The sequence below is a fragment of the Mustela nivalis genome (assembly GCF_964662115.1).
Source record: "Mustela nivalis genome assembly, chromosome: 1".
NCBI classification, from domain to species: Eukaryota; Metazoa; Chordata; class Mammalia; order Carnivora; family Mustelidae; genus Mustela; species Mustela nivalis.
This window is the reverse complement of record NC_139020.1, coordinates 55,670,488-55,682,889: the sequence shown is the minus strand read 5'-3', so window position 1 is coordinate 55,682,889 and position 12,402 is coordinate 55,670,488. Positions and strand designations below refer to the sequence as shown.

Here is a 12,402-nt window from a genome sequence, read left to right as displayed (position 1 = left end):
ACTCAATCCCAGGCCCCCAGGATCATACCTGAGCTGAAGGCAGATGCTTACCCAACTTGATCCACCCAGGTGACCCCAGTCTTGTTACTTAATATATGCCTAATCTTTGGAACACTAGTATCAACCATTCCATATTTTCATTAAAAATACAGTTTAAAAATATTTAATATTTGCTTGTGTTTCTAATTTAAGGATGGAAAAATTGTACATTAGGGAGTAAAATCCAATTACATGTCATTACATCTCTAGTTAACAAAATCAGTCTTTTTAGCTTCTTCAGAATCTTCTGTGAAATAGTCAAAATTGTTGTCATTAATGGAGAAAGGAATGGAAATCCCCATTACTTTTTGAACTCCATACCTGCTAACAACATCCCCTAAAGTGCTTTGCAACTCTTCAAGATTACTGCTCACTTGTTCAGTGAGATGCATCTCTGTCATGGCATTCTCGGAAATGGATGGTGTGCAGCGGGGGCTGGTGCTCAGAGGCTTTGGGTCTCCTGGAGCTCTCTGACCAGTTTAGTGGTTTATCAAGTTTCCTTTGGAACACCACAACATCTTCAGTCAGATCTCTCACCTGGAGTTCTATACCTCACTGCACTTAGTGCTGTGAGCCTGTCCTGACTATTTGAGTCAGAAAAACCTAGATCCATTTCTGTATTTTTTACTATGTCAGTTGTCCTGTTCTGGTCTTCATCTTTAGGTGATGGTGTCCCCCAACTCCTGGGAAGTACTAACATGCCTCTTGTGAGAACATGCACTAAATTATTTGTATAGCCCATGGATAATCTCAGCATGTGGCCAAAACTCATAGCAACTGAGATCCCTAGGAGGACGAGTCTCCCCCGTAAACCCAGTAGATTACAGCAAAATGATCCTTGAGCATATTTACAAATATTGTGATATAGTGTGCTCTAAGAAACCGAATGTATCACTATTATACACTTCATTCCTTTTCTCTTCTTGCATATTCTTCACTCAGCTGACATCTTTCAGTTGTTATTCCCAGTCTTTTTTTTTTTTTTTTTAAGTTTGTTTGTTTGTTTGTTTTAGTAATCTCTATATCCAGTGTGGTGTTCAAGCTCACAACCCCGAGATCAAGAGTCTCATGCTCTTCTAACTGAGCCAGCCGGGCACCCCCATTACTTCCAGTCTTAAAAGGCAGCAGCCTGGTTCTCCTACCACAGGGTTCACAGAATGGAAAAGTCTCATTGTCTTTGCCCCATCTGCTTCTTTTTCTTTGAATTTTGACTGTTGAGTTTTCTGGTCAGTTTTTCTCTAGATTCTTTAATAGCGCATCACAGTCTGCTCCTGTTGTCTTTCTTTTTTCTTTTTTTTTTTTTTTAATATTTTATTTATTTATTTGACAGACAGAGATCACAAGTAGGCAGAGAGGCAGGCAGAGAGAGAGGAGAAATCAGGCTCCCCTCTGAGCAGAGAGCCCGATGTGGGGCTCGATCCCAGGACTCTGGGATCATGACCTGAGCCGAAGGCAGAGGCTTTAACCCACTGAGCCACCCAGGCGCCCCTCCTGTTGTCTTTCTAATTTATTATTTGTATATTTATGTTGAAGCATATCTTTATTCATGTTAACGTAATTTGATTTAATTTCATTTAATTTTGTTTTCTGGAGTGCAAGCAACTTCTGAAAACTTGGGCATTGGTCTCTTCATTACCTCTTGTCTTGCCTAGTCTGGTGGGTATTGCTTTATGTTTCTGCTTTTGAATCCTTTGCATGTTTGCCATTCATCAGTACTCTGTTTCGGGCTCCGTATTCTTTGACTAAGAACTTCTGTTTCTGCCTGTAATAGCATTTTGCAGTTTCATAACAAATAGTACCTGGTGTGTTGTCAAGTAAGCATTAATACACACTAACTTGAGGTTATCCTCCGGTTCTTGGAGTCATCTTTTTTGATCTTCTTTTGATATTAAAATCCAGTGGGTATTTAATGATCATGGAGTAATTGGGAGCAATAAATTCAGTCACAGGAAGAGAACAGAAAGCAGTTTCCTTTCTTTGCAGTGCACTCGTCATTTGATTCCAAGCTTCTAGAAGGAGTTCTGTTTTCATTTCTCTCCTGAGGTGCTCTTAAAGGCTTCTCAGGAACATCTGTTGTCACTGGAGCCTGACACGGAGGGTCTTTCTCTGCCTTGTTGTCCTGCCTTGTTCACCCTCCTTTTTATGCTTCTGTACTTTTCTCTTCCTCATCTCCCACCTCCAGCCCCTCTTCTTCCACTGGGACCTGTTTTCTTTTTTCTGTCCAAGTGTGATGATCACTTCTTTTTTTTCCCCAAAGAGGCTTGAATTATGTCTTGAGCTGTCAAACTCTCCTACCCCCATGAACTCTTGGCAGTATTTGCTACTCAAATTTAATAATACAGTTTTTTCCCGAACTCTTTTGATTTCTATAGTTGTATGTCTTTTCTGTTATAATATAAATCTTATCTTTTAATTATATGAACAAAGTTTATCATTTGTTGTATCTTAAATAGAAAATGGTTTCAAAATTGTAATACCAAGGGGTGCCTGTGTGGCTTAGTAGGTTAAGTGTCTGCCTTCAGCTCAGGTCATGATCTCAGGTTCCTGGGATCCAGCCCCTCACTGGGTTCCCTCTCAGTGGGAGCCTGCTTCTCCCTCTTGCCCTTGTGCTCTCTCTCAGTATCTCTGTCTCTCTCTCTCAAATAAATAAAATCTTAAAAAAATTGTAACACCAATATTCCTACTAATAACAAGTCCACTGAGTAAAGTTTAAGGCTTACTTACAGTTCTTTTTGTCCTTAGGCCATATCCCATTTGGGATAAAAAGACAGATTACTTTTTTTTTTTCAAAATGATGTGGAATAATTATTTTCCATACGGTTATTTGACCAACTTAATGTATAGTTCATTCATATTACTGTGTTTTCAGTGTAGGGTTTGCTTTTCAACTGTAATTGATTTTGTCAACATATAAAGTCTTTACATAACTTAAAAGTTAGAACTGTATTAAAAGGTATCCTCAGTAAATGTTGCTTCCAGCCTCATCTCCAACCTTCTATTTTCTATCTTCATGGGGAGAAAACATGAGAATAATATTTTTATTTTTGCTTGATCCTCTAGTGGTTGCTTTCTTTCCCTTTAAAATTAGGCAAATAATATATATTATTTCCCCTCCTTTTTCTTTTTAAAAGATTTTATTTATTTATTTGACAGAGAGAGACAGTGAGAGAAGGAATTCAAGCAAGGGGAGCTGGAGGAGAAGCACGCTTCCTGCTGATCAGGGCTCAATCCCAGAACATTGGGATCATGACCTGAGCCGAAGGCAGACACCTAATGACTGAGCCACCCAGGCATTCCTTCACTTCCTTTCTTACATCAAAGGTATGGTAACTCTACATGCTGATTCATACTTTAGTAAAATTTTAAGCTTACTCTTTTTGCTTCTTCTAAATTCCATTTTGAAAAATTTTCAAGGATATACAGAAGTAGAATAGTTTCATCAACCACTATTTACTTTTTCACTCAGCTTCAAGAATTATCAATGAGGTCGTGTAAAGAGGAGGACTTAGTGGTGCTGCCACGTGTACCGTCTTAGGGCTTTGCGCCTTTCACAGAACCTCCAGCAGCACTATGTTGGGACAGCATCCGGAGGTTCACAACCTCTGTGGTCCGTAGGAGCCACTGTGAGGGGGGCGCAGGGAAGGATTTGCCATTTTTCAGTGGAAAACAAGGGGCGATTATTACTTATGATGACTTTGTACTTTGGATCTGGATTTTCTGTACGTTTTTTTATACTAAGACATCACCTTCTTAAGAAATAAGGATGTTTTAATTGATCTATCGCACAGATGTAGAAAAGAACATTTTGAGAGGTGCAGTCTCTTTGAAAAACGGACCAAACTCTTGAATTCAACATACTCAGTATGTTTGTAAACAAACTTGTGGCATGGATCCTTAATGGCCTTGTCTGAAACATGGAATGTAATACTTATGCTTACTTTTTTTTTTTTTTAAAGATTTTATTTATTTGACAGAGAGAAATCACAAGTAGATGGAGAGGCAGGCAGAGAGAGAGAGGGAAGCAGGCTCCCTGCTGAGCAGAGAGCCCGATGCAGGACTCGATCCCAGGACCCTGAGATCATGACCTGAGCCGAAGGCAGCGGCCTAACCCACTGAGCCATCCAGGCGCCCCTATGCTTACTTTTTTATTTGAGAAATAGTCCAGGATTAGTTTGTTTGGATAAAATATGTGTGCATATTTTGTTTTTAGCTTTTAAGCGTTTATTTAATTTTTGATTACTAGGTCTGGACCTTGTTGGTAATTTTTTTTTTTTTTAAAGATTTTATTTATTTATCAGAGAAGGGGAGAGAGCGAGCACAGGCAGACAGAATGGCAGGCAGAGGCAGAGGGAGAAGCAGGCTCCCCGCTGAGCAAGGAGCCCGATGTGGGACTCGATCCCAGGACGCTGGGATCATGACCTGAGCCGAAGGCAGCTGCTTAACCAACTGAGCCACCCGTAATTTTTAATTGAAAAAGGAAGAAGTATGCTTTTAGTTTTCCTTACTTTGAAGCAGTAAAACTGTTTTTCTTTATGAGAGATAATTAGTTAATCATGAGGAAAACCAGTAGTATATACACAATGAAGTCCAAGAGGGTTTTTTTTGTCCTTCAGAATTGTGATCTAAAACTAAATTTGGCATTGATAAATTTTCTGTTGACCAATACTAGTTTTGTTTAGACTAAATAAAAGTAGAATATATGAAATTAAATGTAATAGCATTTAAGACACAATATGGAAGTATTTTTTTATTCTGGAATTTTAGTAGAAATGTACTAAAAGATGGCTCTGATTAGTAGTTGAATCAATGAATCAAATTTATATTTTTTTTTTTTTTTAAAGATTTTATTTATTTATTTGACAGAGAGAAATCACAAGTAGGTAGAGAGGCAGGCAGAGAGAGAGAGGAGGAAGCAGGCTCCCTGCCGAGCAGAGAGCCCGATGCGGGACTCGATCCCAGGACCCTGAGATCATGACCTGAGCCGAAGGCAGCGGCTTAACCACTGAGCCACCCAGGCGCCCGAATCAAATTTATATTATGGATGGTTAAATGCTGCTAGCTATATAAAATGTAATGATTTTATTCCTAGGGCTTTGTATTGGGGTAGAAAAAAGATAGTGGCTGAATGTTGTAGTCCTAGTTTGGTCATTTTTGGAATACCACTCTGGTATTAGAAGAACGCTGTAAAGTAGAGGTTATAAACCGGTGGTCTGTTTGAGTGCTAGACTTTTTGGTGATTAGGTATGCTGTAGTTTTTAAACCAAAATTTAAAAACTAGAATAGTTGCAAGAAAGTCTCTGGATTCTTAAAAAATTGCTGTGGGTGTTTCTACATCCTTTCATAGAACAAAGCCACTGCCAAAATTAGTCCTCATCATAACATTAGATGTCCTGTATATTCCTAATGTTAAACTGTTGATTTGCTGGAACCTTAAAAAACTCTTTTCTTCTATGCAGTGGGACCTATCTTGACACTCTTCAATAACTGTGTTATAACTACTTAAATATGGATATGTAATTAAATTTTTATGACTGCCCCCCAAAATTATCAATGAGTTGTCAATCTTGTTTTCCTTATTTCTCTATGCCCCTGTATTCTTTTTTTTTTTTAAAGATTTTATTTAGTTATTTATTTGACAGAGAGAAATCACAAGTAGGCAGAGAGGCAGGCAGAGAGAGAGAGAGGGAAGCAAAGCAGGCTCCCCGCTGAGCAGAGAACCCGATGCGGGACTCGATCCCAGGACCCTGAGATCATGACCTGAGCCGAAAGCAGCGGCCTAACCCACTGAGCCACCCAGGCGTCCCACCCCTGTATTCTTTTGAAGGAAATCCCACATGTATTATTTCATGATATTTATAAATATTTCAGCATCCTTCTCCCAAAGTGAAGAATTTCTTTTAAAAATATAAATGACCGTAATGCCATGATCATATCTAAAAATTATTGATTTTTTAATATAATCAAGTATCCAGTCAGTATTCTAATGTCTAATTATAGAATTGACTCTATTTTGAATGCTTTGGAGCCCCCATCTCAAGGGATCTCTCACCTGCAGTGTTTAAGATAGGCAAATACATCTCCACTTCCCTGGTGGTTTAATCCTTTTTCCAGCCACATGGAATCTGGTGATGCCTCCAGCTTCCCTTTGTGGAGGTCTGTTAGACCTCATAGACAGGTTCTAAGATAACCCCACACTGGCTCTCTCGTACATGGCTTACATCACATCCATGGGAAACTACCCTGTATGTTTTGCCCTGAAAATTCTGAGATTTTAAGCTGTCTAATACCTATCCCCCCCCCCCCCGCTTTTTTTTTAACCAGCTTCTAGACAGTGTTCCTCTTCCCACTTAGATTTCTCAGATGAGAGTTTGACACTAGTCCCCAATGTTCCCCAGACTCCAGGGACATATAATAGTCCCTCCAGTGGTTCCTAGGAGCCCTCTTGACAGACTTGATATGAGAGAACCAGTTTGTACATGTAAGTGAAAAGGTTTAGGAATAAGCAAAAATAAAAAGTTACACAGATTTTACTCCAAATTCTAGAGGCTGGCATGTTTCACAGCCATCTTTGTTACCTAATTTCTGTCTTTAGTCTCTGCAGAAATTTTTATCTTAATATCCTCTTACATATTCAACCAACCAATTGGACAATCAAATTTAAATAAAGTGGTATCTTCACTTTCACCTCTGTGCATTGAAGTGCCCAAATCTGAAGATTGATTAAATTTTACATTAACTTAAATTTTACATTCTTCAATTTATAGTATGTGAATTCCATCAATTTTCAAAGAGAACAGTCAGCAAACATTAAATCCACTGTTAGGTGGTTTTACACTTGATTTTGCTATTCAAGCATACTTCTCTGCTTCAGGTGAGCCCAGATCCTAGCTTCATTGTTACCAGATGCATGGAACTTCAGTTGTCCAATTATGTACCCTGCTCTTACACAGTGAGTTTCTTTCTGTTTGTTGTTGTTGTTGTTAAGATTTTATTTATTTATTTATTTATTTATTTGAGAGAGAGTGTGCATGTGCACCCAAGCTGGGGGGAAAGGCAGAGAGAAAAGCAGTCCCCTGCCGAGCTGGAGCCTGACCTGGGGTTCAGTTGTGGGACCCTAGGATCATGACTTGAGCTGAAAACATATGCTTAACCCACTGAGCCACCCATATGTCCCACACATTGAGTTTCTGATCAATTTGTTAGAGTTTTCTGTTTGGGAAAGAGGGGACCCTCATATTACATCTTCTTCCAGCTAAGTGTAAATATTTATTTGTATTAGGATTATGATTACTTTGTACAAAAATGTCTCCCAAATGCATTGGTAACTATGAGTTCTAGATAACTGTGAGGCCTGAATATTGACAGGCTAAGCCACTGGTTGTTTCAGCTTTATTTTCAGATGGTATACTTTCCACAGTATATCATTTCTTTTCCATTCATAGAAACACTCCAATATTTGCATTTTCTGTAATGAGAATCTGTGTTGCTTTGACAAGGTTTTTGCCTTTGAGCAAAAGCTTTTAACAGATTACCCATAAGGCAAGAGATAAGTGCATAGAAAGAGAATTAGATCAGGACTCTAGAGACCCAGATTAAAGTTCAGGAATGCTTGCAAGAAGCTATGAAACTATGTTATTATTCTAATCCCTAATATTATTTTTAGTGACTTTAAAATCTTTTTTTCTGCATAAGCATATTTTCTTTCAGAGTCCTTCAAAATAATGTGGGATATTATTTATCACTAATACAGATAGGTAATCCTATAATTTATTTATGGCTTTACAGTTTTCAAAGAATTTTCATAAATATAAAAGCCTAAAAATGTCAGATCTTTTTTTGAAAGACATCGTGTTTGGAAATCACAACAATTTAGTTGAATATACTCTTTATTTAGAAAAAAATCCCTTCCAACATTACAGAGATATTAACGTAAAAGATTAAAAAAAATTTATAGTCCTTGTATTATCTACTGTTTACAGTTTGGTGTGAATTTCCCTGAGCTTTATTCTTCTCAACATGTACTTGTTGTGGTGATATTTTTCCTTTTTAAACAAAGAATAATATTATCCATGCTATTTTATCACTTTTTTTCATGTATCAATCCCTTTTGAGTATCTTCCCATGTTTACATTACATCAGATCTACTCCATTTTTCAATTAGGCACAGTATTCTATGGTTCGTTCAGTCACTTATTGATAGACATTTAATTTGTTCCCAGTGTTTCTCTAATATGAACAACACTGCAAGAATATTCTCACAGTCTTTGGAATTTCAGCAAGTACATCTGAAGGATAAGTTCCTGTTTAGAATAGTTGCATCAAAACATCCCAAATTGTCTTCCAGAAAAGGTAATACAAATTTCCACTTCCATCAACAATGCATAGTAATTTGACAAACTACTTATTTTCTTATCTTCGTTTCTATGTATGTAAAAATTAGTGAGCTGATGCCTCTGCATTTATATTCTAATTACTTGACTCTCTTCCACCATTTATGGCAATTTCCAAAGGTCAGCTACTATATGGCTTACTCAGCAGTAATTCCTTGGTGGGTAGCCCATGGAGTGGCACGTAGTACAGCATCAATTATATATTAAATATTGGAAGGATCTCTCCAGATCCCTTATATTATGGCTCAATGATGATATGATATTGATGACATGGCTTAATGAGAATATGATATTGATGACATTGTGTGCTTTCATGGATAGCTAAATTTGAAGTATGAACTGTTGGCAATAAGTGATGAGGATGAGTGAGATAATGGAAATATATATATATATATATATGCATACATATATACACTGTGTTGTATTTATATTATATATTATTTTATTATATATGCTGTGTGTATATATACTACATAGACTACATATTATATGTATGTACTGTGTGTATATATAAAATATATAAAATAATATATATTATATAAAATATGTAAATATATAAAGTATTACATATTTATAATATAATATAAAATATATAATATAAAAATATATTTCTCTGCACTTTGCTCTAATGAGGTGATTCTTGGTGGGCTCCTGAAGAGGGTAGTCACCCAAAAGACCAAGCCATGATTAGAAGCCTGGGAGCTTTATCTCTACCCTACATTGTCCAGAGAGGAAAGGAGGGTAGAACTAGAGCTAACAATCAATCATGTCTACATGATGAAGCTCACATAAACATAGCTAAAGTACGACTTAGAAGAGGTTCTGGATTAGTAAGCAAGTGGAGCTGCTAGGAGAATGGTTTTCTGGGAGAGAGCATGGAAGTCTGCCCATTCCCTCATACCTTGCCCTATACAGCTCTTCCATCTGGATGTTCTTCCGTATCTTTTATTATATCTTTTTATAATAAATTGGTAAATGGTAAACATTTCCTGTGTTCTGTGAGCTACTCTAGAAAATTAATTGAACCTAAGGTGGAGGTTGTGGGAACCTCTGATTTATAGTCAATAAGTGAAGCACAGTGACAAACTGGACTTGAAATTGGTGTCTGAAGTAGGGGGTAGGGGGTTGAGGGAGACAATCTTGTCAAACTGAGGCCTTACTTAGCCTATGGGATCTGACGTTATCTCCAGGTAGTGTCAGAATTGAGTTAAATTGTAGGGCACCCACTGGTGTCACAAAATTTCTTGGTGTGGGGGAAAAAAACCCACACCTTTGGTGACAGGAAGTGTCAGAAGTAAAATGTTATGTGTGAATTGTAAAGGAGAGACACACAGGAGCCATGAGTGTTTCCTACTCAGGATGGTTCTGAAATTCCTAAAGCTCTTTAGTAGTTTCTTTCAACTGTAGAATATAGGTTGAAATACAGAGGATATAGTAGGTTGAAAAGAAAACTGTTGGGGTGCTTGGGTGGCTCAGTGGGTTAAGCCTCTGCCTTCAGCTCAAGTCATAATCTTAGGGTCCTGGGATGGAGCCCCGCATCGGGCTCTCTGCTCAGCAGGGAGTCTGCCCGTCTCCCCTGCTTGTGCCCTCTCTCTTGCTCTCTATCTCAAATAAATAAAATATAAAAAACTGTCCACTAAATCTTTTATGAATATAGGCTAACAATCAAGAAATTCCTATTGTATCTCATTGTGAGGGGAAGTAAATAAACCCCTATTCCAGAGGATCTTTAGACTGCTTCCTCTTCCTCTGAGGTTATTTGGTCAATTAAAAGAGGTATTTCCAAACACTTATTATAAAGGCCTTAATAGAGCTTCTTCTCTCAGCAACAGTTTTTATTCTATGATAACTGTAATATATTGAGCTATCATGAGAATTTCTAAAAGTATATGGCAGAAATACATGCCAGCAATTGTATTCTCTTAGCTGAGTATGGTGACCACTGTGAGAAAGGAATGATATGTTATATTGTTAGATGAGATAAGTAATCATGAAAACATTTTGTGACTTGGAGATACATGAAGCATATTTTTCTCAACCTTCAGAGAAAAGAAAATATATGACACTCAAGTCTACTCAGGTAGACTTGGTCCTGTCAGTTCATCAGCTCTGAATCAGAGTACACCCATTTCCTCATCTGTAAATTGGGAATGCTTATGTTACCTGCTGAGGATTATTAGAGATTATTAGGAAAATCAAGCTTTTTTCATCCTTGAGGTTGCAAGGTGGTCATCACCTCCTCTGAGCAACTATTTGATTCTCTTCTCCGGCAGCATCTTATAAAATGCCTTGCCCTACACCATGACTTCATGCTACCCCACATTTCTGATTTTATTGAAATTGCATCTGTATATGCCTGTCATTCCCACCAGACTGTGATATCCTTATAATTCCTTTGTCTTCAACACCGAGTAGGATACCTACTTACTCAGAGTATGAGCTCAATAAATGCTTGTTTAGTAAATGAATGCTGTATTTCAAGTACTTGCCTAGTACAGAAAACACTGGACATTGAATAATTTGTTTTTGACTTTTTTATAAATTTGGGTCCCCAAAATTTTATGAAGGAAAAGATGTATCTCTTACCCATGATGCTTCAACTGCTAAAATGCAGGGTTTGGGACTATTTTTGGATTCATTCTAGGTTAATTAGATACAGTGTGAGAGACATGGTTCATGGAAGATTAAGTTACCAAACTTGATGAATCACAGAATGAAACTTTCTTCAGACCTTTAACCATAGCCTTTGTACATACATCCAGAAAAAAATGAATTGACCCTTTTTCCATATTTTTTTATAAATATGTAACTTGGCAGTGTGAATTTAGATCATCAAAACAATGTGTTGGAGACCTTTTTGCATCTGTCTCAGCTGCCTTATTTCATTGCATTACAAATGATGCTAATTCTGTGCTTAATTATGCTTAACATCATATATATGCAATCCAGTGTTTATCAGTTGGACATAACAAAAATGCTTTTGTTTCTTCCCATCTTCCTTTTGCTTATCATTTGTTGATTTTTGAAAGCAGCTGGAGTTGTTCCATGTGAATAGAAACAATTACAAGGCTGTACAATAAATGCTTTCTCTCTAGAAACCATCTTATATCAACTGTGGTCTTTGCCTTTTAAAGTATTTGTGTATGTTCTCATGTAAACTTTTAATCTCATGTTTACCATTCTCTTAGGATCAAAGAAATTTACCCTTATATTAAAAAAAATATTCACTTACCTAGGATTTTTCCAAAAACACATTTTTAAAAGATTGTATTTATTCATTTGAGACAGAGATTATTTATTTATAATAATAAATAAAATAATATAATAAATAAAATAAGATTTTATTATTCATTTGAGACAGTGGGGTGGGATTGGGGCATGGGGAGAGGCAGGGGAAGAATCAGACTCTGCTGAGCCAGGAGCCCAAATGTAGGGCTTAATCTCATAACCCGGAGATCATGACCTGAGCCGAAGGAAATCACTAACCATCTGAGTCACCCAGGTGCTCCAAAACATGATTATTTCATCCATTGAAATAAGAACACTCATCTCCAAATTAGCTATTTTAGTCTGTTGAGTATATGTTGATTCAGGTTTACATAAAAGATCATGTTAATATAATGATTGGGTATTTTGGTTTAGGTTCTTGTACTTTCAACTATTACATATAACTTAGATGTTGGAAAGGAAGTAGCTTTTGGTTAGTATTTAATTAATTAATTAATTTTTATTAACATATAATGAGTATTTATTTTAAAAAGGACATTTCAGGGGCGTCTGTGTGGCTCAGTTAGTTGGGCTGCTGCCTTCTGCTCAGGTCATGATCCCAGGGTCCTGGGATCGAGCCCTGTGTCTGGCTCTCTGCTTGGCGGAGAGCGTGTTTCTCCCTCTCCCTCTCCCTGCCTCTCTGCCTACTTGTGTTCTGTCTGTCATATAAATAAATAAAATCTTTTTTTTTTTTAAAGATTTATTT

At 37.2% G+C, this 12,402-nt stretch overlaps 1 long non-coding RNA gene and 1 pseudogene across 2 annotated transcripts; both read left to right on the top strand.

Moving 5' to 3' along the window:
• The first annotated feature begins 3,219 nt into the window (after positions 1 to 3,219).
• LOC309847366 lies at positions 3,220 to 8,376 on the top strand. The gene is made up of 3 exons (XR_014302425.1): positions 3,220 to 3,360; positions 6,911 to 6,988; positions 8,259 to 8,376. It is a non-coding gene; the product is annotated as an uncharacterized lncRNA (long non-coding RNA).
• On the top strand, positions 3,376 to 3,800 carry LOC309841061 (cytochrome c oxidase subunit 7C, mitochondrial pseudogene; annotated as a pseudogene). The gene is made up of 2 exons: positions 3,376 to 3,393; positions 3,575 to 3,800. The product of its transcript is annotated as a cytochrome c oxidase subunit 7C, mitochondrial pseudogene (transcript).
• Positions 8,377 to 12,402: the final 4,026 nt, after the last annotated feature.